The sequence below is a fragment of the Ursus americanus genome, chromosome 21, assembly GCF_024610735.1.
Source record: "Ursus americanus isolate L20-20 chromosome 21, mUrsAme1.1.p, whole genome shotgun sequence".
NCBI classification, from domain to species: Eukaryota; Metazoa; Chordata; class Mammalia; order Carnivora; family Ursidae; genus Ursus; species Ursus americanus.
The window spans coordinates 19841964-19865253 of record NC_142147.1 but is presented as its reverse complement, the minus strand read 5'-3'; the positions used below and the strand labels follow the sequence as shown (position 1 = coordinate 19865253).

Below are 23290 nucleotides of genomic sequence, written 5' to 3'. Positions count from 1 at the left end.
GTAAATAATGCTGCAATAAAATAAGGGTGCATATATCTTTTTGAATTTAGTGTTTTCATATTTACGGTCAATATCCAGCAGTGGGACTGCTGGATCATATGATGTTTCTATTTTTAGCTTTTTGAAAAAACCCATGCCGTTTATCATAGCGGCTGCACCAATTTATATCCCCAGCACTGTTTGGATAGAACTTGGCCAATAGGAATCATAAAGCCGTTCTATCCTCTCATGTCAATTGCTTAGTGTGAGCTGATCTGTTAGATCATATGGTCTGTACCCCAAACATCAGGAAAGACTTTTCATTTATTCTTTCCTAGGATGTCATGTCAATCACAGAATTCAACATTTTATAATTCCTTGGTTAGGCACGTGCACGCACACGTGTGCACACACACATACACACAAAAACATACACTTTAAAGTTTGGGAATAAAAATCAAAATTTTGTTACTGGCTTATGTCCTGTCTTTACCAGTCAGACCAATTTGCTCATAAATCTTCGGATAATTGGCTCTGCTGTGTCCTAACTCTGTGAAACCCAGCTCTCTGCAGAGATGCTTTATACAATGTGACCTCCCTGAGGATATTTCTGAGTTTTGCTCTAACATTTTCTCTAAAACTTTTCAGCCTAAAAATAATTATAAGACCTGATGGCTAGTTAGAAAATGTGGACTTGAAGTGCTCATCCTAAAATCATTTTTAAAGGAACAGCTCTTTTGATGACAAGGTTTAAACAGTGCACCCATATACACATTTCAGATTCAGACTTCTTCCCAGACCTGTCCCCAGGAAATCTAAACCTCGATGAACAGAAGACGTCACCTCCCCTTTGGGACTTTATTCATTTTATTTTATTTCATTTTATTTTTTGGCAGAGTCATCTTTCAGAAACACATGTGAGATCTGCCATCTTCCTTTCCTTTCTTCTTTCCTCCCTCTCCTCCTTCCTCTGCTCTTTATCTTCCATTTTTTAAATTGTTTCTCCTTCTCAGAACTCCCTATAACTTTAAGCATGAAGCTTAAAATTCTCAGTTTTATTTTTATTGAGGGGAAATTCATAAAATATAATATTAACCATTTAAAGTGAACAATTTAGTGGCATTTAGTACATTCACAATATTGTTCAAACGCTACCTCTATCTAGTTACAAAATCTTTCTAATACTTGAAAAGAAAGCCATATGGCCATTAAACAATCATTCCCTATTTTTCCTCTCTAGCCCTTGGCAAATAGTAATCTGTTCTCTCTTTCTATGGATTTACCTATTCTAGATCTTTCATATAAATGGAATCATGTTCTATATGACCTTAAGTGTATGGCTTCTTACACTCAGCATAATACTGTTGAGGTTTATCTATACTGTAGCATGTATCTGTACTTTGTTCCCTTTTTATGGATGAATAATATTCCTCTGTATGTACATTCCTCAATTTGTTTACCTATTCATCTGCTGATGGGCATTTGAGTTGTTCCCACATTTTGACTATTACGAATAGCATGTGTATGCACCTATTTGTTCGAATATCTGTTTTCAATTATTTTGAGTATACACCTAGGACTGTAATTGCTGGATTATGTGGTAATTTTATGTTTATCTTTATGAAGGACTGCCAAACTGTTTTCCATAGCAGATGAACCATTTTCTATTCCCACCAGCAAAGTGTTTGCATTTCTCCACATCCTTCCCGACACTTGTTATTTTGTTTTACCCCTCCCCTCCTCCCTCCCTCCCTCCCTCCCTCCTTTCCTTCCTTCCTTCCTTCCTTCCTTCCTTCCTCCCTCCCTCCCTCCCTTCCTTCCTTCCTTCCTTCCTTCCTTCCTTCCTTCCTTCCTTCTTTTAGTATGACCATCCTAGGTTGTTTCCTCTGCCTGGGACATATTTACTTATTTTCCCTCTGACAGTTATTAATTCTTTAAAGACTCATCTCAGATATCAATTTATGTTCCATCTTCTCCTTCAGGTTTGGAATGGTTTTCTTTCTATAAATCATGATAGCCCCCTTTACTTACTCATATCATGTTGCTTATGCCATTCTGCAGTATTTTTCTTCCTCTATTAGATTTTAAACTCTTTAAAGATTTTATATATTTATTTTAGGGAGCGAGGGAGAGAGTGTACAAGCAGGGGGAGGAGCAATGGGAGAGGGAGAGAATCACAAGTAGACTCCATGTTGAGCAAGAAGCCCGTTGGGGGACTTGATCTCAGTACTCTGAGACTATGATCTGAGCTGAAATCAGGAGTGGAATGTTCAATAGACTGAGCCACCCAGGCACCCCTAGATTTTAAGCTTCTAAAGGGAAAAAATCATCCTCTTTTCTTTATGGAACCACACTTCTCAAATTTGATCATGGCATGGCATGAAAGCACTCCAAGTGCTTTCATAACTAGAATGTCCAAAATTTGAATGTGGCTTAAAATGCTCTGACTGTTCTAGCCCTGAATCCCTATCCCTTTCCCACATTTACCCAATTCCCATTTTCTTTCCTCGCCTTCTTTCTTTCTTTGTCCTCCCTCCTAACTTCCCATTTTTCCCCTTTTCTCTCATCTCTTATCTCTCAGCCAGCCATCACTCACTCTTGCCATCTCACTCAGTGGTTCTCTCTCTCCCTCTGTCTCTGTCTCTCTCTCATGCTTTCCTCAACATACACTCCCTTTCTTTTAGTTCCACCAATGGCCCTTGTTCCTCTACTCTCCTCTGCTGCTATTTCCTAAACTAAGAAAGCCTTTCCCCCATCCCACTTCCTACACAGTTGACTGTTCGGCATCCTGCACATTTCAACATGTGCTACCTTAGGGATGCCTCTCCTGAAGCCTTAGACTAAATTAATTCCCTTCTAATATTCTCTTTCATAGTTCTGCATCAATTCAATTTATTTTGAAGATCCTCTCTTGAGAAAACTCTGGAAGTTAGGCTGCAGCCAAATCGTAAAGGGCTACACAGTTTTCTCCCCTCTAAGGCAAATGGGTTGTGAGATCCAGGGCGCAACACCTGACATACTAAAATAAAACAATAACCAAATGATATTTGGTTATTGTGCTCTGCAAAGGAGTGAGGCGAAGTACAAATGCCAGGTTTTACAATCATTATCTCCTGATTCTGTTCATCCAATTACTCTTCCCAAGTACATAGGAAAGGTAGTGTCTCTCCAATGGCAGTACTGGGGATATACCATTAATTCAATAATAAGGTTAAAATCCTAATTTCTATTCATTTGACCTCTATCACACCTATCACCAACTATTTATGGAGGCTTCTAAAGAGAAATGAGAAGAAATGTGTGGTTATGTAAGACAGAGTTAAAGGTTTAGTATATCAGTGATACTGTTCAAATAGCTTTTGAAAAACACTTAGTTTTGTCTAAGAAGTCATTCATTTAGCTTATAGGATCCTTGTGATACATTCAGTAAGAAACACAGAAACTATAAAGCAAATAATAAAAGGCTTATACCAAGTGCCTGGGAAACAAAAATCTGAAAACAGACAAAGACCCAAGTAGCACATTCGGTTCACCATCCTTCCCTTCCTCTATGTGCAGTCTTAAGTCTCCATCAGCAGCAACAGGGAATGGGGTCAAAGTAACTCTCAGACAGAAAACTGCATCAAGTTGTTCTTCTACAGACTTGGTGGCATTTCAAAAATCATTTGCCTCTGGGGGCACCTGGGTGGCTCAGTCGTTAAGTGTCTGCCTTTGGCTCAGGGCGTGATCCCAGGTCCTGGGATCAAGCCCCGCATCGCGGGCTCCTCTCCTGGGAGCCTGATTCTTCCTCTCCCACTCCGCCTGCTTGTGTTCCCTCTCTCATTGGCTGTCTCTCTCTCTCTCTCTCTCTCTCTCTCTCTGTCAAATAAATAAAATCTTAAAAAAACAACAACAAAAAAATCATTTGCCTCCGTACTGGCTATTCCTGTCCCAGCTGTCACATGGTGTGTTAGAAGGTTACAAAAAAGAAACTAAAGCATCAGGAACTCATGCAGGCCAAACCTTTCTCCTGGATTATGCTAAAACTGCCTAAAGAAGGAAGTAGTTATATATTTTCACTTGCTATATGCAGACATCACCGATTGGTGATGTCAATTACAATGTCCCATTCAAACTTCACAATAAACCTCTATGGTACAAATCACGTGATTTTCATGAGTGTTTAAACCGAACTTTAGAGAGGTTCTAACAGTACAAGGTTTACACAGCTTCCATCTAACTACCAAGCATGCTATACTAAAGAGTCCAAATAAAGTCTTAATAAATGCCATTGTTTGAACAAATTCTAAGCTTATTATACTGAAAAAGGATTATGGATACTTAAAGTGATAATAAGACTTTTAAAATAAAAAAGGTGATTAACAGGAGTCCTGGGCCACTTCTTTTCTGATCCACTGTCATATACATCTTGATGTTAAAAGAGTCACCAATATGGAGCTAACATACTACATTCTACTGACAAAAACAACTAAGTTACACTTAAACCATGAACGTCAGTTTACCATCCAACAACATTATTTATGGAGTCACCATTAAATATGTCTCTTTGGAATAAATTCCAGACAATTTTCACTTTCCCATAACACTTGGAGGCACCACTAAGGAGAGAGACTGGCCCTCGAATTTAATGTCTAGGGATATTTTCTAAGGTTTAATTTCACTTCGGAAAGATAACTTGCCAACAATTCACCAAAATACTTGCGTGTGGGCACGCAAAGCTCATTTGGGGAGAAAAAAGAAACAACTTCATGGTAATGTGTTTAGATCCATTATAAAGCAAACAGATGCAAAACTGGGTGCCTGTGGATACCTTTTTACTGGATTAAAACAATGCAAACTGCACACTGTGTCTAAATGTTTAATATAAACATTTACACTGAATATATTTGCAGATCAACAGCTGCTTAAACAAAAGGAGCAAATCTAATGGATTTCATAGTTGAAACCCCCAATCAGAATGGAGTTCACATTCACCACTCATGGCTTATTCAGTTGTGCTTCTGTACTGGCCTTTGTGACAAAATGATTATCTACTTTTAATCACCTTCCAAGGAGCAATCAAAACAAAGTTACTTGGCTCATGTTTCCAGACCAAATGAAGTGCAGGGCAATTAATTTTATTCCCTAAACAAAATCCAGTTATTACTATTGATATGAAATAATGCTTTACTATCATAATGCAATTATGCTACATGTTCCCATTTCAACTGAACATATACAAAAACATTTCAATTGCATCTGAATTCTCTATTCCTGTTCTACGTACAATTTAAAGCATTTCAATTATGGGTACTTGCAAACCCTTGGGGACCATGAATTGAACATCTTCCTTTGTGAGCAATCAAGAACTCCATGAACTAAATTGATTTATAATTTTACAGGAATTTTAATCTCAGACAAGGAAACTGGTGTGTGGGAGCCAGTCACTTGGTAGTTACAGCTAGTATATGTATATGTATATGTATTCATTGTGCATATAATAACCTTGGGGAATTGGTGGCACTCAAGTTTCTTTGTAAAAACTGAGTGCCAACTATTAACGCCAATAATAAACGTCAGGAGAAAATAGAATTATCTTCATAAGTAACGATACTCCAATAAGAAATAGTAGTACCTTTTCCCTCATCAACCCATCCCACCCCACTACAACAGGGGGATCTATAAACTACTGTGGTATTAGTTATTTATAAAGGTAGCAGAGTATATTCCTCATTAATGGCAAAGTCATAATAAGTGTGATTAATTGAAGGTAAAATTATTTAGTTTCGTATAACATCCCTTTGGGGATGATTTTTGGATCTGGTTATTCTTATGGCCTAGTCAAAGGAGAAGGGTATTAAGTTAGACTCTTATAGAAGGTACAGTGCATTAACTCTTTTGTGTCTTCTCAATATTTTTAAGTTGTAAGACTTAACATGTTAGAAGTGACTAATCTTCTTCACTTGGGTTTCACTGACATTCCATCTATTTTGAATGTAGTTGGTGCATGTGCCTACAAACAAAATATTTTGTCTCCTTCTCTTTTATTTGATCTAAGGACAAAGTACTTTCTTTCTTGGAATAAATACTAATGAAAACAGTCTAAGTAATAAACATGTACAACTTTATGATGCCTTTCTTCTTATCCTGGAAATTAAGAAATTCCAAATTTCATGGTCTCATATATATATTTTTTTTGATAAAGTATTCTTACAAATAGTTCTACAACTGCTATTATCTTCATGTTCAATTCCCTTGTCCACTTCCAATCTACCTTTTATAAATGCTGACAAAATATTTCTCCTAGAGTTTCATTTTTTATCATGGAATTTCCCAGCTCACAAATTTTAATGGCCCTATAATGTTGACTCTCAGAGATTCAAGCAGTTTATTGTTGTTACTTGCTTTGTTTTAAATAAAAATCAATCTCTTTAAATTATTTAAGCTAAATGTCATCAACTCTAAGATAGGGGGAGGGTCAGAAACTATAACTCCTTATGTACTTCCCTGCTCCTTGGAATTGTGCCTCATAGATAACCACATCACCTAATCTTCCCAATAATCCTGGGAAATGGACAAAGGGAAATAAGACACAGCTAATTTATCCGTGCCAACATTTAGGTTTGAACTAGTCCTTCAGACTACAAAAGTGTTGTGTTTATGTGAATGAGAATAAAGAAAAAAAAGTGGTATGGAGATCATGGATAAGGTAAGTTGTTGGGGGTATAAGACCTAGATGTTTTATTCTCCCATACTGATACAGTGGAGGCCTTGTGGTTGCTACTTTTTGAAGACAATTGATGTAATACCATGCCTACACATGCACACGGTTTTGAATATCATTTTCAGTTTAAGTCAAGCCCAGTTCTACCTTATCTCTTGGAGCGAAGGCCTCAGATTGCTGGCTAACTCCCATTTGACAATATCTACAAGTTCTGCTCCCAGGGACTTGGCCTCTGCCCAATAAGCACATGCTATTGAGAGCAACTAATATTACTTCAGAGGTCACTGCATATTGGTATTCTAAATAAATATCTGCTACTGACTTTTTATAGCTTATTATGTTTACCCAGATCCTTGTCTAGACATGCCAACCAGAAAGAAAGCAATTTTGTAGTATGGATTTATAGATATTAGTCATTCATTATTTCATTTTCTCACAAATATTTGAGTTGATACCACATGGCAGAAATTTTTCAATAGCTTGGAGCTATAAGGGTGAGATACAATCCCTGCACCCAAATAATCCATCACCATAATTGAATTCAGTGATTTTGAAGCTATTCTCCTTGGAGAATTAGAGCGTCAATAAAATACCTCAACATTTGTCCATTTTTTAAAATTTATAAATATTAAGCAATTTAAATATACACCAAATGGAAATGAAAAGAAAGATAAACGGAACTACATCTATGGGATGGAAAATTATGTAGTCATGAGTAACATTCACAGAATTCTCATAATATAGGAATTTTTAACCATTAAGTTAATATTATAAAACTATAGAATTATATTTATATATAATGTTATATTGTCACAAATGAACATATGCATAAAAGGAAATTAAACAAATTATAGAAAATTATAATGACGATGGTTCTCTGAGACAGACTGTGAAAGAATTACTTGTGGTTATTTTTCTGAATTTTTCAAATTCCAGAAATAATTATATATTTATTTTATAAAAGCCGAATAACAATTATATGACAATAATAAAAATAAACGGTATTCTGCCTTCTCTGTATGCTACCTCTCACTATTCTTAATAAGTACCATCTATATCGCTATATTTTTATTTTATTGAGGTATTAATACATTTCATATATTTAATGTATTCAACATGATATATACACGTGTGTGTGTATATATGTATATATGTGTATACATATACATACATATATATATATATATAGAAATGATTACCATAATCAAGTTAGCTAACACATCTATCACCTCACATAGATAACACTGTGTGTGGTGAGAACATTTAAGATCTTCTTTCTTAGCATATTTCAAGTACACAAGAGCGTAAAATTAGCTAAACTCACAATACTGTACATTAGATCCCAAGAACATTTTCATCTTATAAATGAAAGCCTGTATCCTTTGACCAATATCTCGTCATTTCTCCCATCCTTCGGCCCCTGACAACCACCATCCTAACTATTTCAACTGTTTTAGATCCCAAATATAGCTGAGGTCATACAGTGTTTGTCTTTCTCTGTCTTATTTCTCTTAGCACAATGCCTTCAAAATCCAAATGTTATTGCATGTTATTGCAAATAGCAGAATATTCTTTTCCTCATGGCTGAATAATATTCCATTGCTTATATACATCACATCTTCTTTACCTATTCATCCATCAATGGACAGTTAGGTTGTTTCCATATCTTCACTACTATGAAGCTCCCTGTCTGGGTGGGGCCAACAGCTGTGCTCTGTTGCTGGGCCGGACTGCCAGCTGGAAACAGGAGCCTGGCAGAACTGCCAACTGTGCTCTTTAGCAAAACAGGCCACTAGGTCTGCTCCATGGGTCGGCCAAAAGGCTGGCTGCACTCACCTGCCAGGTGATACTGCCAGCAGGGATGCAGTGCCGCCACTGGTCAATGTGAGCCTGGACCCCTTCTTTGTTCCTAGCTTTCCCCAAGTAACCTAGCCCTGCCACTTCCCCATGAAAAAGAATTGCACAGACCACTTAGGAAGTAGCTTGGAATGCTGTGGAAACTGGATATCTGCTTGGGGCGTTCTGTTCTCCAATGGAGAAACTGTCAGGGCAGGGATTCCCTCTCAGTGTGGCATTATGTCAGCCTGGGAGAAAGTTGATGCAGTAAAAGTGAAACTACTCCCTGTAACCTTCCAATGTGGCTTTTCTTGCATTTTGTGGTCCAAGGGGGTCCTTTACCCTCACTCTGGGTTCTAGGATTTTCACAAAATCATTATCTGTGGATAACTGCTTGTTGTTCTTTCTGTGACTGGGAGCTATAGCCAGGGACCTTCTATTCTGACACCTTGTTGACATCCCAGACAATATGTATATTTTAGTTGGACACATAGCCAAGTAGACATTGATGGAAATACAGATAAGTACTTTAGTCAAACACAGAAAAGGCAGCATTATCAGAAACAGCATAGATGGGTATCTTTTGGGGGATATATATAAAATTCATTATTTTCAAGTGACTTAGAGGCCTTCAAAGAAGAGACAAGCAACATTTAGGCCAGTTCTTTAAAAACATGTTAGAAATAATGAAGAAATGACTGAAGCTTACCAACCTATTAAGAAAGACGGAGGGGGACACTTTCTTCCACGGTGAACTTGGCAGAGCTCATGAACTCATGACACATTCAGCAGCAAACTAAATACAACCAGAGCATGCCAGATTTGTAGCAAGCCCTTATTCATGCACAGGTCCCATAACAGTTACTAAGAGTAAGTTATTGGGAACACTAGGCCATTCCCTTCCACTTGTCAGCCCTAATAGTTTAACAGTGAATAGACATGATTTTAAAGATTTCTTTACGACAGTGAAAGAACTGACCTTCTGTTAATAAAGGAGATGATCATGGGTGAAATAAGAAAAAATGCTGAAGCAAGCTTAAAGATAACTTACAGGTGTGGCAAAGGTGAAGCTCCTCTTTCTTGTAGCTTGGAAACACAGTTCCTGAGACATCACCAAAGCACCAGCCACCATTTTTCCCTCAGGCTCTGCTCTTACTGTATACATGCAGGGATAGAAAGGTGATCTTCCAATGCATCATGGATAGTAGCCATTTGGAAGTACTGTAAGGAAAGGAAAGGAGTGTTACTGACAAAGTATTTGAGATGTCCTGAGAGTTTTATGCTTGCAAGACATTGCTTTAGGTAAACTATGCAAAGTCAGTATTTCCAGTTTTTTTCCTAATAATTTTAGATATGGTTTAATTACTCTAGATTTGAGGAAATGTCCTATTATAACATCTTAAAGTAATTCTTTCTTCCTTCATGTCAAAGGTAATGGTAATAATATCGATTGAAAATGTGTCAGAGTTTTATATGAGTTTGCTCTTTCTAGCCCCACAACCATTCTTTGGGGTTCACATTATTTTAAAGAAAACTGGCATCTAAGGAGAGGACCTGAGAATCAAGAACATCAAGAACTTGTAGGTCTTAGAGGTGAGATATGAACCCAGCTGCCTCTCACACTAAACTGAATAGGCTTTCAACCATATCATACTATTGGACTAAGGTTTAAATGTGTGCTGCAAGAATAATTAATTTATTTAAAAATAAACTCTCACATATGAATTATATGGTTTTCACAATCAAAACATGCTTTTATACTGGCATTTTAATGCGAACTTTCTAAATTCATCAAATAATTAACACCTGATAGACTCAAGCCAATTGTAGACCAAAATTGAGCAAATCTTATCTCTCAAGCTAATTCATGTGGTTTATCTAAAGTATCATGCATCATAAAACCATACTTAAATTCAAGTGCTCCATTATTTTAGAAATCAGTATCCAAAGAAAAGTATGCTATCGCTTTATAAGATAACTGAAATGAAGTGAATGTGATCAGAGGAGATGATGTAGGAGGCATTAGGTTATCATAGTAATGTTCTGAACTTAGAACCAGTCACACAGGTTTTAAATTCATCTTTACCACTAATTGGGTATCCTTAGAAGACTCAGTGAAACTTTCTGAGCTTCAGTTCCTCACCTGAAAAGTGGAGGTAATAATGGCTAACTTGCAAGGTTGTTACAGTTAAAAAAAAAAAAAAAAAAAAAAAAAAAAAAAAAAAAGCAGAATAAATGATTCACAGCACGTGCAGAACTTGTGCAAATTAAATAAAGCAAAGTTCAATTAAAAATCCATAAAAATCTTCCTTGACTGTATCTGTGTTTCATTAATTCAACACATTTTTGTTGACTATCTACATTTATCAAGTGTATTAGTCTAGTAGAGCTGCCAGCACAAAATACCACAGACTGAGTGACTTAAATAACCCAAACTTATTTCTCATAGTTCTAGAGACTAGAAGACCAAAATTAAGATTTTGGCTGGTTTGGTTTCTTCTGAGATCTCTCTCCTTGGTTTGTAAATATTCACCTTCTTGTTGTATCCTCCCATGATCTTTCCTCTGTGCACACATACCTGGTATCTCCTCCTCTTCTTATAAGGACACCAGTCAGACTGGTTTGGGGCCCATTTATATAACTTTATTTAATCTTAATTACTATAGTCCTTATCTCCACATAGTGTCACATTTTGAGATACTGAAGGTTAGGACTTCAACCTACAAATTTTGCAGGGACACAATTCAATCCATAACACCAAGCATTAGGGTAGAGGAATGAATAAAATTATGTACAAAATGGATGTGTTATTTTCCCTCATGTAATTTTAGTCTGGTGGAAGTACAGATTAATTAAAAGGCCAGTATAACACAATGTGATAAATGTCTTTAGGGGAATCATAGGTTGAGTGAAAGCAGGAAGTTGGACCAGTTTACTCAGATTTGTGGGTCAAGAGAAGATAGCTATGGAATTTCTTCTACATTAACAACTGCTATAGAAATAAAAGTCAGCTTTGCAAAAGTAAGAGAGGTAAGGGGTATTTCAGGCACAGACGACAAGGAGTACAAAGTCCCAGAATTGAACATATGCATTCAAGGAAGTGAAGAGAGGCAGAAGGTTAAGGGAAGAGAAAAGAAGAGTGTGCAGAGATAAAAGAGCATGGCACAGTCATAATAGTCCTTTCAAGCTAAATCAGGGCTTTTGACTTCATCCTAAGGGCACCGAGAACCTTGTAAAAATATATTAGATAAGAGGAATATGTTAGCCAGTTGTATTTTAGAAAGATATTTGATGTCAGAAAATGGGCTGAAAGACAAAATGAAATCCAGAGGCCAGTTATGAAATTATTCCAGTATGCCAACCACAATGACCTAGCACATGGAAATAACAAAAGGTATGAAAAAAGTTGATAAATCTGTGAGCCACTTGTAAGAATTCATACTTGGACTGGGTCGGGGGTGGTGGTGAGAGAGACTGCGTAAGAATCAAAGATGTTTGTCAAGCTTTGGACTTGAACGCATCAGTGGGTAGTAGTAATATTGCCTGGAAGGGAGAACTAAACTGAATGTCAGGTTTTGGAGGGGAATGGTAAATTTTGTTTTAGATGTACCACTTTTCCAGTGGTATCTAATTGGAGATGACAAAGACAACTGGAGATGACAAAGATCCCATTTCTCTGGGGTCTGGTTGCTGCTACTTGTGGTTTACTAGAACACTTTCAACCAAATTCACCTCTATTATTTCTAAGGTAAAATTCACTTACACCAACTCCTAATTTTTATAAGACACAGCTAATAACTACTAGTTTTCTTTGACCTCCTTTAGAGAAATTTAAATTATAAGAGGTAACTGGTTTGGCCTTTTTGACCATTACTTCATTGCTTTATGAGTTAATCTTCAGATAACACTTCAGTTCAGCTTAAAATAGGTCACCAGCCAAAGTATTTAGTAAAACATGTACATTCATGATGAAAGAGGAAAAGAGACAATCCATGAAAATTTACACAGGGAAACCTTATCTGTTGTTGCTAAAAGACTTGAATAAAGCCCAAAGCCATGAATTTAAAAACACTAAAATGGGAAAAAGAATTCATCTAAGAACATAATTTACTCAACAAGAATAAAACAACCTGATTAAAAATGGGGCAAATATGGGGCGCCTGGGTGGCTCAGTCGTTAAGCATCTGCCTTTGGCTCAGGGCATGATCCTGGCCTTCTGGGATCGAGCCCTGCATCAGGCTCCTCACTGGAGCCTGCTTCTTCCTCTCCCACTCCCCCTGCTTGTGTTCCCTCTCTCGCTGGCTGTCTCTCTCTCTGTCAAATAAATAAATAATCTCTTTAAAAAAATAAAAATAAAAAAATAAAAATTGGGCAAATAATTTGAATAGACATTTCCCTGAAGAAGATAAACGAATGGCCAATAGCATCACCAAATAAATAGCAATGCTCCACATCACTAATTAGGGAAATGCAAATTATAACCGCAATGAGGAAAACTTCACCACATTTAGTTATTGTTTAAAACATACACACAAAGAAAACGACCAGTGTTGGTGAGGATATGGAGAAATTGGAATACCTGTACACTGTTAGTAGGAATATAAAAAGGAGTAGCGGTTACAGAAAATGTTACGGTAGTTCCTCAAAATAATTAAACAATGGATTACCATATGTTCTATTTCTGAGTATATAACCAAAAGAATTGAAAGCAGGAACTTGAACAGATATTCATATACCCATGTTCATAGTAGCATTATTTTCATTAGCCAAAAGATGGAAATAATCTAAATACCCATCAGTGCACGAATGGATAAACAAAATGTGTTATATACCTACCATGCATTAGTATTCAGCCTTAAACAGAAATGTAATTTTGATACGTGCTGTAATTGGGATGAACCTTGAAGACATTAGCTGAAATAAGCCAGGCATAGAAGGACAGATACTACCTGAGATTTCACTACAAGAGGTATCTCGTGTATTCAAATTCATAGATACAGAAAGTAGAATGACTGTTGTCAGAAGCAGGGGAGAGAGAGGAATAGGGCATTATTCTTTAATAGTTACCGGGTTTCACTTTTACAAGATGAGGAAAATTTCGGGAGATGGATGGCGGTAATGGCTGCATAGCAATGAGAGTATATTTAAAGTCAGTGAACTGTATACTTAAACATGGTTAAAATGATCAATTTTAAGTTACGTATCTCTCTCCAAAATTAAAAAAAATAATTTAAAAAGTAATTGCATAGTATTTCCTTTACTTACGGATTAAATTAAAAAGCAAAAACCTCAGTTTGGAATGTGTATGGCATCAACACTCCACAGTACAGTCGGCAAGAGTGAATGCTATTGATATATAAAAAGGTCACATTATCCTGCACATACACACTTTGCAGTTTTTCGTTTTTTGACAAAAACAATATTATGCAACAAATGTCAACTTTCCAGCACAGATGGAGAGTTATAAACCCTGAGATCTTCTCCCTGTCCCCACTAACAGAAGCACAATTACATGCTTAGATTAGAGCTTACTAAGCCTTCAGTGGAGGGGAAAAAAAAAAAAAAAGAATAAAATAAAGTCAATTTATAAACAATATTGTTATGTCTGTAATTTATATAAATATTTCAGAGGATATTTAGAAAAAGCCCTTTGGTAATGAGTTTCAATACATCAAAGCAGAAATAAACACATATGTTCACAGTGTCTCAGAGAATAATACAAATAAATTATTACAAAATGAGAAAAAGATTGATTGGACTGATACTCTTTGGAGCTGCTGTTTCTTTTTGGTTAATTCCATTTATTACATGAAGTTGCTTGAAACTTCTTAAAAGTCTGCTTAATATTAGCTTGTTAAATATTGTCATAAATGTTTTAGAGTTTGGTTATTGCTTTCTTCAGATCCATAACCTTGCTTTAATAACCCACATATATTCACATCCACTTAGCAGACACATTACATTGTGTCATTAAGTTACACAATGAGTATAATTGCTTTACTTCCTACTGATTGTCTCCTAGGTCTAAGTCATCAGAAAAGAACATTCTCTCAGAGCCTTACAGTCTGAAAGCCCCTGGCATCTGAAGGGATCAAGCAGGTGAGAGCCACCATATCTCTCCCAACACCTTAATTATTTATCACCTAGCTCTAGGCAGGTCAGGGTTTTTCTGGAGACACTCTGTCAATCTGACTTGAATTAGAAAAAAACAAAACAAAACAAAACCAGAGTTGACTCCCAGTTACAGGAGGCCAAATGCCCAATGGCTGATGAGAACTCCTAGGAGCTTCACACCCTCATTAGGGTATAAATGGGATTTCCTGATCCAAATTTGCATATAAAAAGTCAATTCAACTCTCTTAAAAAAAAAAAAAAAGAGTCATCTCCTGATTAGAAGCTTCAAACCCTTTAAATTCATCCCTGTTCTCTGTTTCCTGCTTCTTCTGGACATCTGGCTGTGCCCATTTTCTCAAATTCTTAGCATCTCCTTAAGAGACCAAAGGGAAAAAGATAACATGAAACTCAAATGATTGTTCTGGTGTTTAGTTGCAGTCGGAGATTAAAGGTGAGCAAAACTTGAAACTGGTGGCAAAATGATAATTTCTGAGCATCACTAATTTCAGTTGCTTTGACATCCCCCATACACACTACCCTTGAGTGTTTTTCCAGGACAGCCAATTGAATTGAAACATCTGCATTCACTATTTGTTACTTGTTAAAAGTGATCTTTTGAGGTATAAATCATCTCCATGAGAGACAGGAACTGTCCACTTGGGAATGCAGGCAGGGGCTGTGTTGCGGGCATGGGAGGGGGTGTGATAAAAATATTTGTGAATCCCCTTGGTTTATTGTATTGAGTAACTTAGTCTAATTCTCAGGAGGCCTGTGAAGGACTACATGACTTTGGACAAGCTTTGTAAGCTGTCTCATCTCACTTCTCTTATAACATTTAAATCTTCAAGAATATCCCAAATTTTGTCTTCCATTCAGTGCTGTAAGAGGTGTGCCCAGAGTTTGTGTAAGACCGAGTGTGAGCTCTCACACAGGTGGCAGTCTAGATGCAGAGATCATCAAATATTTATATGCATAAATATCCCTGGGGAACTTGCTATACATGGGTATTCTTGAAGAACACCATAATAGAACCTCTGACCTAGAGATGTTTGAAATAGCTGATTTCTCTTCTAATAAAAAATTGAAGTTTTTTATTCATTCAATAATTTGTTTTGGTCAATGTCTATTGCTAAAGAACATGCCTGACAATAGCCTTAGGGCAGCCTTGTTTTGCATTGCTATGCTATGACCAAAGCAGTGGGAAAACTTCCCCTAAACATTTCATACTTGACCTAAAAATGAAAGATGTATTGATTTGCCATAACCACATGCCTACCATGTATGGAAATGGTATATAGTGGTGATGACTTGAAACAAAGACAGTGCTCTTAATTTTTATCTTCTTCAGAGTCTTCCTTTTCTCTGAGTACTGACTGGACATAAGAATACTTTTCTCTCTGGGGCGCCTGGGTGGCACAGCGGTTAAGCGTCTGCTTTCGGCTCAGGGCGTGATCCCAGCGTTATGGGATCAAGCCCCACATCAGGCTCTTCTGCTATGAGCCTGCTTCTTCCTCTCCCACTCTCCCTGCTTGTGTTCCCTCTCTTGCTGGCTGTCTCTATCTCTGTTGAATAAAAAAAAAAAAAAAAAAAAATCTTAAAAAAAAAAAAGAATACTTTTCTCTCAAAATTGCAAATGTCTTGCAATGCCGTTTCTAAAAGCCCTTAGTCACTACCCAATTATTACTGCAATATTTTCCAAATTTTGGCTGGGGAGGATTCTCAGGAAGTACAGGCAGAAAAATGGTTAGGATTAGATTTTCAGTTTTGCCAATCTGCCTGACCCTCCTTCCTCACCCCATCAACCCCTGCCCCAGCACACCCATAACTAAAAAATGGCAGTTTTAAATCTGGTTTGGTTACTTAATTTTCAGAGAAAATTGTGGGTGGGTTTCAGAGCTAATCAAGGCAGAACAAAGCATCATATTTACTCTCCCTGACATGAAACACATGTTCTAGTATCAACTGGCCTAAACATCTTGTTAGGTTTCTCGTTCCCCACTTCTCCACGTATCCACTTACAGGGAATTACTTGGGAGTTCCTTGAATGCGACACACTTTCAAAAATGTGAGCCTGTTTTCCCCGTTGCTTATGTAATTCCTTCCTGTGTTGTACTTGCTTGCTCGCTCCCACTCATCTGCCAGGACTCAGAAACATCATGAGGCTACATCTGGGGCCCCTTTTCTGTGTTTCTACAAAATTTTGTGGATAATTTTGCCATAACCCAAACTGCAGTGGATACTAATCATAGCCTTGCCTCTCGGTGTCTTTCATTGTAAAGAGTCCTTTAGGACAGATACCATGACTATTGTGTTTTGTCTGTTTTGGTTTTGTTTTTACTTTTGTAACACATTGTTGGGTGTGCTAATACTTGTTAATAAAATGGATGGATGGATGCATGGATACATGGATAGAAATATAAACCAATTTGTTTTTTACTTTCTTTAAATGTGTTTTTGATGTTTCTATCATTTTTTCTGTTTCTAAAAAAAAAAAAGAAAGAAAGAAAGGTAAAAGCAAAACAAATACCTTCAGACAAACTAATTCAGAAAGCTACCTGGATTTTGTTAGAGGTAAAATAGAGAAATTAGATGAAATAACATGCAAGTCTTTGAAAGTAACTGGCAATACTTCAGATTTCTCTACACTGACAAGTTTTTTTATTTATTTTGTTTTGTTTTTACAGCTATTTAGACAACAGGTAGAGGGTATGGTTTTAGCTTAAGAATGTCCAGCAGTTCCCTACTACCCTTAAGATAATATTGAATGCTCTTCTGCTTAGAAAGTCAGCTCTTTGAAATTGAGGTATTTCCACATTCAAGTCCCATCTGATTCTACATTCTATAAACTTAGGATCTACACATAAAATATTATTTGTCTTTTCTTGGAAAAACAAAAACAAAAACAGAATATTGCAGATATCCAACCATGGAGTTGTCTACACCTGGGAAGACATTTCCTTCTATATTGGTCAACATCTAGTAACCCTTCAATCCCAGTTCAAATGGTTATTCATAAAATAGCTTGTCTTGTCAAATATATTCTCTTAAAGTGCATGCCTGACTTTTCCCCTTTTTTTAAGTTCATCTCTCTTCATCATTGTCATGATGTGATCAAGGCCTTCTGAAAATTTCCCTTAAACATGTCAGTGATTTCCCTGAAAATAAAATATGCATCATTTTGTTGTAGTAAATGCACACTGTATGTGAAAATGTTAAACACTGGTTATCATTTAAGTAAAACAGGATACTTTTCTTGGTAATTTTATTATTTAAATTATCATAGAATGAAACTGACTTATTCTATGACTTTAAGCATTTGTATAGATCCATGCACTCACTACATGAACAGGACATAGAACAGTCCCTCACCCTCAAAACACTCTCTCTGGTTATCCCATTATATTTTTACTCTTCCCCCAACCTAATCCTTGGTGACCACTAATCTGCATTTTATCTCTATAATTTTATCTTTTTGAGATAGGTTGAGAAGGTCATATAAACAGAATCCTGAAATATTTAACCTTTTGAGACAAGTGTGTTTCCCCCCCCCCCACTAAAAATAATCTCTTTTAGATTGAAGTTGTTGTATATATTACTGGCCCATTCTTTTTTATTTCGGAGTCATTTTCCATTGTTTAGATGTACCACATGTTTCTTACCCATTTACTCATTAAAGGATATTTGGATTGTTTCTAGATTTTGGAAATTATAAAGAAAGCTGCTATAAATGTTCACATATAGGTTGTTTTGTGAACATAAGTTTTTCTTTTTATAGGATAAATACCCAGGTGTAGAGCTTTATTGAGATACAACTGATATACAAAATATGTTTGGATATATGCATAGCCCTGTGAAAACATCACCACAATCAAGGTAATAGACATATCTATCACCTCTAAGGTTTCCTTGTGTCATGTGGAGGTTAGTTTTATATGCCAACTTCATTGGGCTAAAGGATACCCAGATAGCTAATAGTAAAACATTATTTCTGGGTATGTCTGTATAGGTGTTCCAGGGAGAGATTAACATTTCTAAAAATTTTTAAAAATATTTTATTTATTTTAGAGTGAGTGTGTGTGTCTGAATGGGGGGAAGGGCAAAGGCAGAGGGAGAAAGAGAATTCCCAAGCAGACTCCATACTGAGCACAAAGCCCAATGCAAGGCTCCATCCCACAGCCCTGAGATCATGACCTGAGCCAAAATGAAGAGAACATAGAATACACTGCCATTCATTAGTGTATTCTTTAATTTCTTTCATCAATGTCTTATAGTTTTCAGTGGTTAATTTTTTTTGCTAAATACTTTATTATTTTTGAGGCTTTTATAAGATTTTCTTAATTTTAATTATTTTCTTAAATTCTCTTTAAATAGCTATATTTAATATATAAAATGCAACTGATTTCTCTATGTTAATTTTGTATCCTGTAACTTGACCTAATCTATTCCCCCATTCTAACAGATTTTTGCTGGACTTTTTAGACTTTTTTATATGTAATACCATGTCTTCTGCAAAGAGACAGTTTTACTTCTTCCTTTCTGATTTGGATGTCTTTCATTTATTTTTCTTGTCTAACTTCACTAGCTAGGACTTTGAGTACTATGTTGAATAGAAGTGATAAGGATTAGCATCTTTGTCTTGTTCCTGAACATAGAAGAAAAGCTTTCCATTTATGCCATTATATATGATGTTAGCTGTGAGCCTGTCATATATGGCACTGAGGCACATTCCTTCTAAACTTGTTTAAAGTTTTTATCATGGAAGATGTTGAATTTTATCAAATCCTTTTCTACATCTACTGAAATGATCATGTAACTTTTATTCTTCATTTTGTAAAGGTGGATTTAATTTGTGTATGTTGAACCATCCCTGCATCTCACAGACAAAATCCAGCTTGATCATGGTGTGTAATTTATTCAGTGCGCTGTTAAGTTTGTTTGCTAGTATTTTGTAGGGTATTTTTGCATCTATGTTCATCAGGGACATTGGCCTGTAGTTGTTTTTTCATGTACCATCTTTGTCTGGCATTGGTATCAGAGTAATGCTGGCCTTACAGAGAGAGTTTTCAAGTGCTCCATCTTCTTTAATTTTTTGGAAGAGTTTAAAGAAGAAGTGTTAATTCTTCTTTAAATGTTTAGTAGAATTCTCCAATGAAGGTATCTGTTCCTGGGCTCTTCTGTGTTGGGAAGTTTTTCCATTATGGTTCACCATCCTTATTATTAATGGGTCTGTTAAGACTTTCTACTTCTTTATGATTTAGTCTTGGTAGATCATATACATCTAGGCATTTACCCACTTCTTCTATTATTTTCAAATTTGTTGGCATATAGTGGTCTCATATGATTCTTTGCATTTCTGTGGCATCAGTTGTAATATTTCTTCTTTTATGATTTCAGTCTTTCTTTTTTCATGGTTAGTCTAGCTAAAAGCTTGTCAATTTTATCTTTTCTAAAAAAAAATTAAAAAACTCTGTCTTATTAATCTTTACTGTTTTCTTTCCAATCAATTCAATTTATTCCCATCTGATCTTTGATAACAAAGATTCATCCCTTCTACTAACTCTGGGCTTAGTTTATTCTTCTTTTTCTAGTTCCCTGAGGTGTAAAGTTAGGCTGCTTATTTAATATATGTTTCTTGGCATAGGTATTTGTTATTATAATCTTCCCTCTTAGAACTGATTTGCTACATCACATGAGTTTTGGTGTCTTGCATTTCCATTTTCATTCATCTCAAATTACTTTTTAAAAAAAATATTTTATTTATTTATTTGTCAGAGAGAGTACGTACACGAGTAGGGGGAGCAGCAGGAAGAGGGAGAAGCAGACTCCCTGCTGAGCAAGGAGCCCGATGCAGGACTCAATCCCAGGACCTCAGGATCATAACCTGAGCCCAAGGCAGACGCTTAACTGACTTGATCCACCCAGGCATCCCTCAAATTACTTTTTGATTTCCCTTTTCTTTTTGACCTATTGGTTGTTAAGGAGCATATTGTTCAATCCTCAAATACTTGTGAATTTTCCAACCCCCTCCTGTTACTGATTTCTACATTTATACCATTGTGGAGGGAAAAATACTTGATATGATTTCAATTTTCTTAAATTTGTTAAGACTTGTTTTGTTGCCTAACATATAATCTTTGCTGGAGGATGTTCCAGGATTACTTGAGAAGAATGTGTATTCTGCTGCTATTGGATGGAATATTCCAAATGTCTGTTAGGTCCATTTGGTCATAAGTGCATTTTTTATTTTCATGGTCAAATAATTATTCCCCAAGTTCAATGAGGTTCTGTTCTCTTTGTAACAGGAAACTATTAGAAACACTGATTACATTAGCAAGGATTTGACTAGAATGTCATATTTAAAACTATGCATAGAATCAAATGTGACCAGACAGCTTTAAAGAACAATATATTGTGGTAAGAACTTCCCTTTCTTTTGAGGAATGGATGATCCTGAATAAGCTGTTGTCGATCAGGCTAAGTGGAAGGACACCTGTGTTCTCTTGCAAGAACCTGAGGCAGTTCTCACTATTTTCCAAGCCCTGTCTCACAGGGCGCTGACACCACCTGACCATCAGGAAGCTGGTGCCCTAGACCAAATATGAACCCTGGCAATTGACCTTTCAGTAGATATAACAGATTGGATACATGGGGAGGATGGCCACCATAGCACCCAGATGGGATGACATATTGCCAAGGATGCTGAATTGACCTGGAAATACAGTGACTTGGTTAATGCAATAACAGCACGCCTTATATGTTCTAAACAACACCTGAGGCAACTGCCAAAGGAATCTGGGATCATCCACCAGAGTTCCCAGCTGATAAAGAATTACTAAATTGATTTCATCAACCCTTTCCCTCTGAATGAGTGTTTTAAGTATGCCTTGGTTTGTGTGGACACTGAGTTTGGCCTAACCCAAGACTTATCCTGTTGCTGTGCAAACCAGGTTACCACCGTTAGGGGATTAGAGAAGTTAAATACCATGTACAGATTCCCTTGTCAAATAGACAGTGATCAGGAGTCATATCTTAAATGTCATGGTACACAAGCCTGAGCAAAAGAATATGACATTTAATGTTGGTTCCATCTCCCTTACAACCTGTAAGCATGGGGTTGATAGAAAGAAAGGAATAGTAAAGCGGCAGATTAAATTGCTAACAAGTAAAACCATCTTGGCCGGGTGGACTAAAGTACCGTCCCAGGCTTTAATACACTTAAAATACTCAACCAGAAGGGCCTGCTACCCATATGCCAGACTGGGAACCTCTGGCAAGACACCCAACATAGTAAAGGTATGAAAATCACAGGAGAGAGCCATTGCCCCAAGTTTCACCATGGGTCAATGTACTATACTGGAATTTGCAATGGGGTGAGCCACCAGTATGGTGCAGCCAGATAAATCCCCAAAAAGCTACCTCCTTGCTAGTGAACTACTTGCTGACTTCTCAGAGTACACTATGAAAAAGGAGGGGGTAGGGTGCAATATGAAATTTTAAGAGCCAACCATAGGGATAAAGTGTTATAGGAGTTCATTCAGAGGATGGGACCGTCTATTAACCTGGGAGATGCAATTGGGAAATGGGAGCCTGCTCGCCCACTTCCCACAGCTGGAGCCATTTCAGGGCTATAGCCCTTAAAGAGTAATGGATTTATTTAGATCACCTGCACTGAATACACGACTGAACCCCATTAAGACTTCTATATAAACTTTTAAGATTCTGGCCGGCGGTGTGCAGATTTACTTTTCTTGCGGCTGCCCAAGACAAGCCTCATGAATAAGTTCCCTTGCTTATTAAAATTGCCACCTACCCGTCTGAGGTGCTGTGCCTCTTTCTCCTGTCTGTCCTCGTCCTTCACGTGCAGGGACCAGTTAGGCGCCAACAAGGAGTGGTGACTAGATCCAGGAGGATCAGTAGTTGCTGGGCTTTGGCTGTTGCCGTGCACTCCTGAGGCTGTGAGCGTTAGCTGTCGGTGTGCACAGCAGCCAAGGCCAGGGACGGAAGTCAGGTCGTGCTGTACGCACACGCAGAGCTACAGGCGCTACCTGTGGGCACCCACAACAAGCGCAAGCCAGTCAGGAGACTCACGGCCGGATCCCGGCCCGGGAACACCTGTGGAGACGTCGGCTGTTGACGCGCGCCTGCGTGACTGCGCGGATTGGTTGTGCACATGCGCATGGCGGTGGGCGCCAGGGAGGGGGAAATCCCGCCACATCCGGGTACTGAGCAGCTGAGGAAGTCTGAGGTGCTCCCGGCAGAAGCCGAAGCTAGCTGTGAGGATGGCTGAGGAGGCAGATACTAGCCACAGAGCGTCCGTGATGGCTTTGGCTGGGGCAGCTGCAGAGGAAGAGGAGGAGGAGAAGGATAGGAGCAGGTAGAAACTCAGACAGCTAGTATCTGTAAACAAGTGAAAGCCTGTGAAGCCCTCAGCCGTCCAAGCAACAGGCGTCTGTGGTGGCTGTGCTGGGCCTTGGTTTCCTCAGTGGCACCAACTGTTGCTGTTCTCTGCCGAGAAGTCCCTGCCGTCCACAGCGAGGTCCTTAAGGATGAAAGCTGCAGCAGCTGCCTGAGCACGTGTGAGGACTGTTGAGGTCCTCAGCACAAAAAGCTGTTGAAGTCCTTTGCAGAGCAGATCCCTGGGATCTGGGGTGGTTCCAG

General features: G+C 37.5%; 1 long non-coding RNA gene across 1 annotated transcript in view; it reads right to left on the bottom strand.

Annotated features, from left to right (window-relative positions):
* The window catches only part of LOC148108227 (uncharacterized), a 28307-nt gene extending 5629 nt beyond the window's left edge, over positions 1-22678 (bottom strand). The window contains exons 1-2 of the long non-coding RNA XR_015720849.1: positions 22443-22678; positions 9570-9739 (exon numbers count right to left, since the gene is read on the bottom strand). This is a non-coding gene — a long non-coding RNA (uncharacterized LOC148108227). The remainder of the gene's footprint in view (positions 1-9569; positions 9740-22442) is intronic.
* Between the last annotated feature and the right edge of the window lie 612 nt (positions 22679-23290).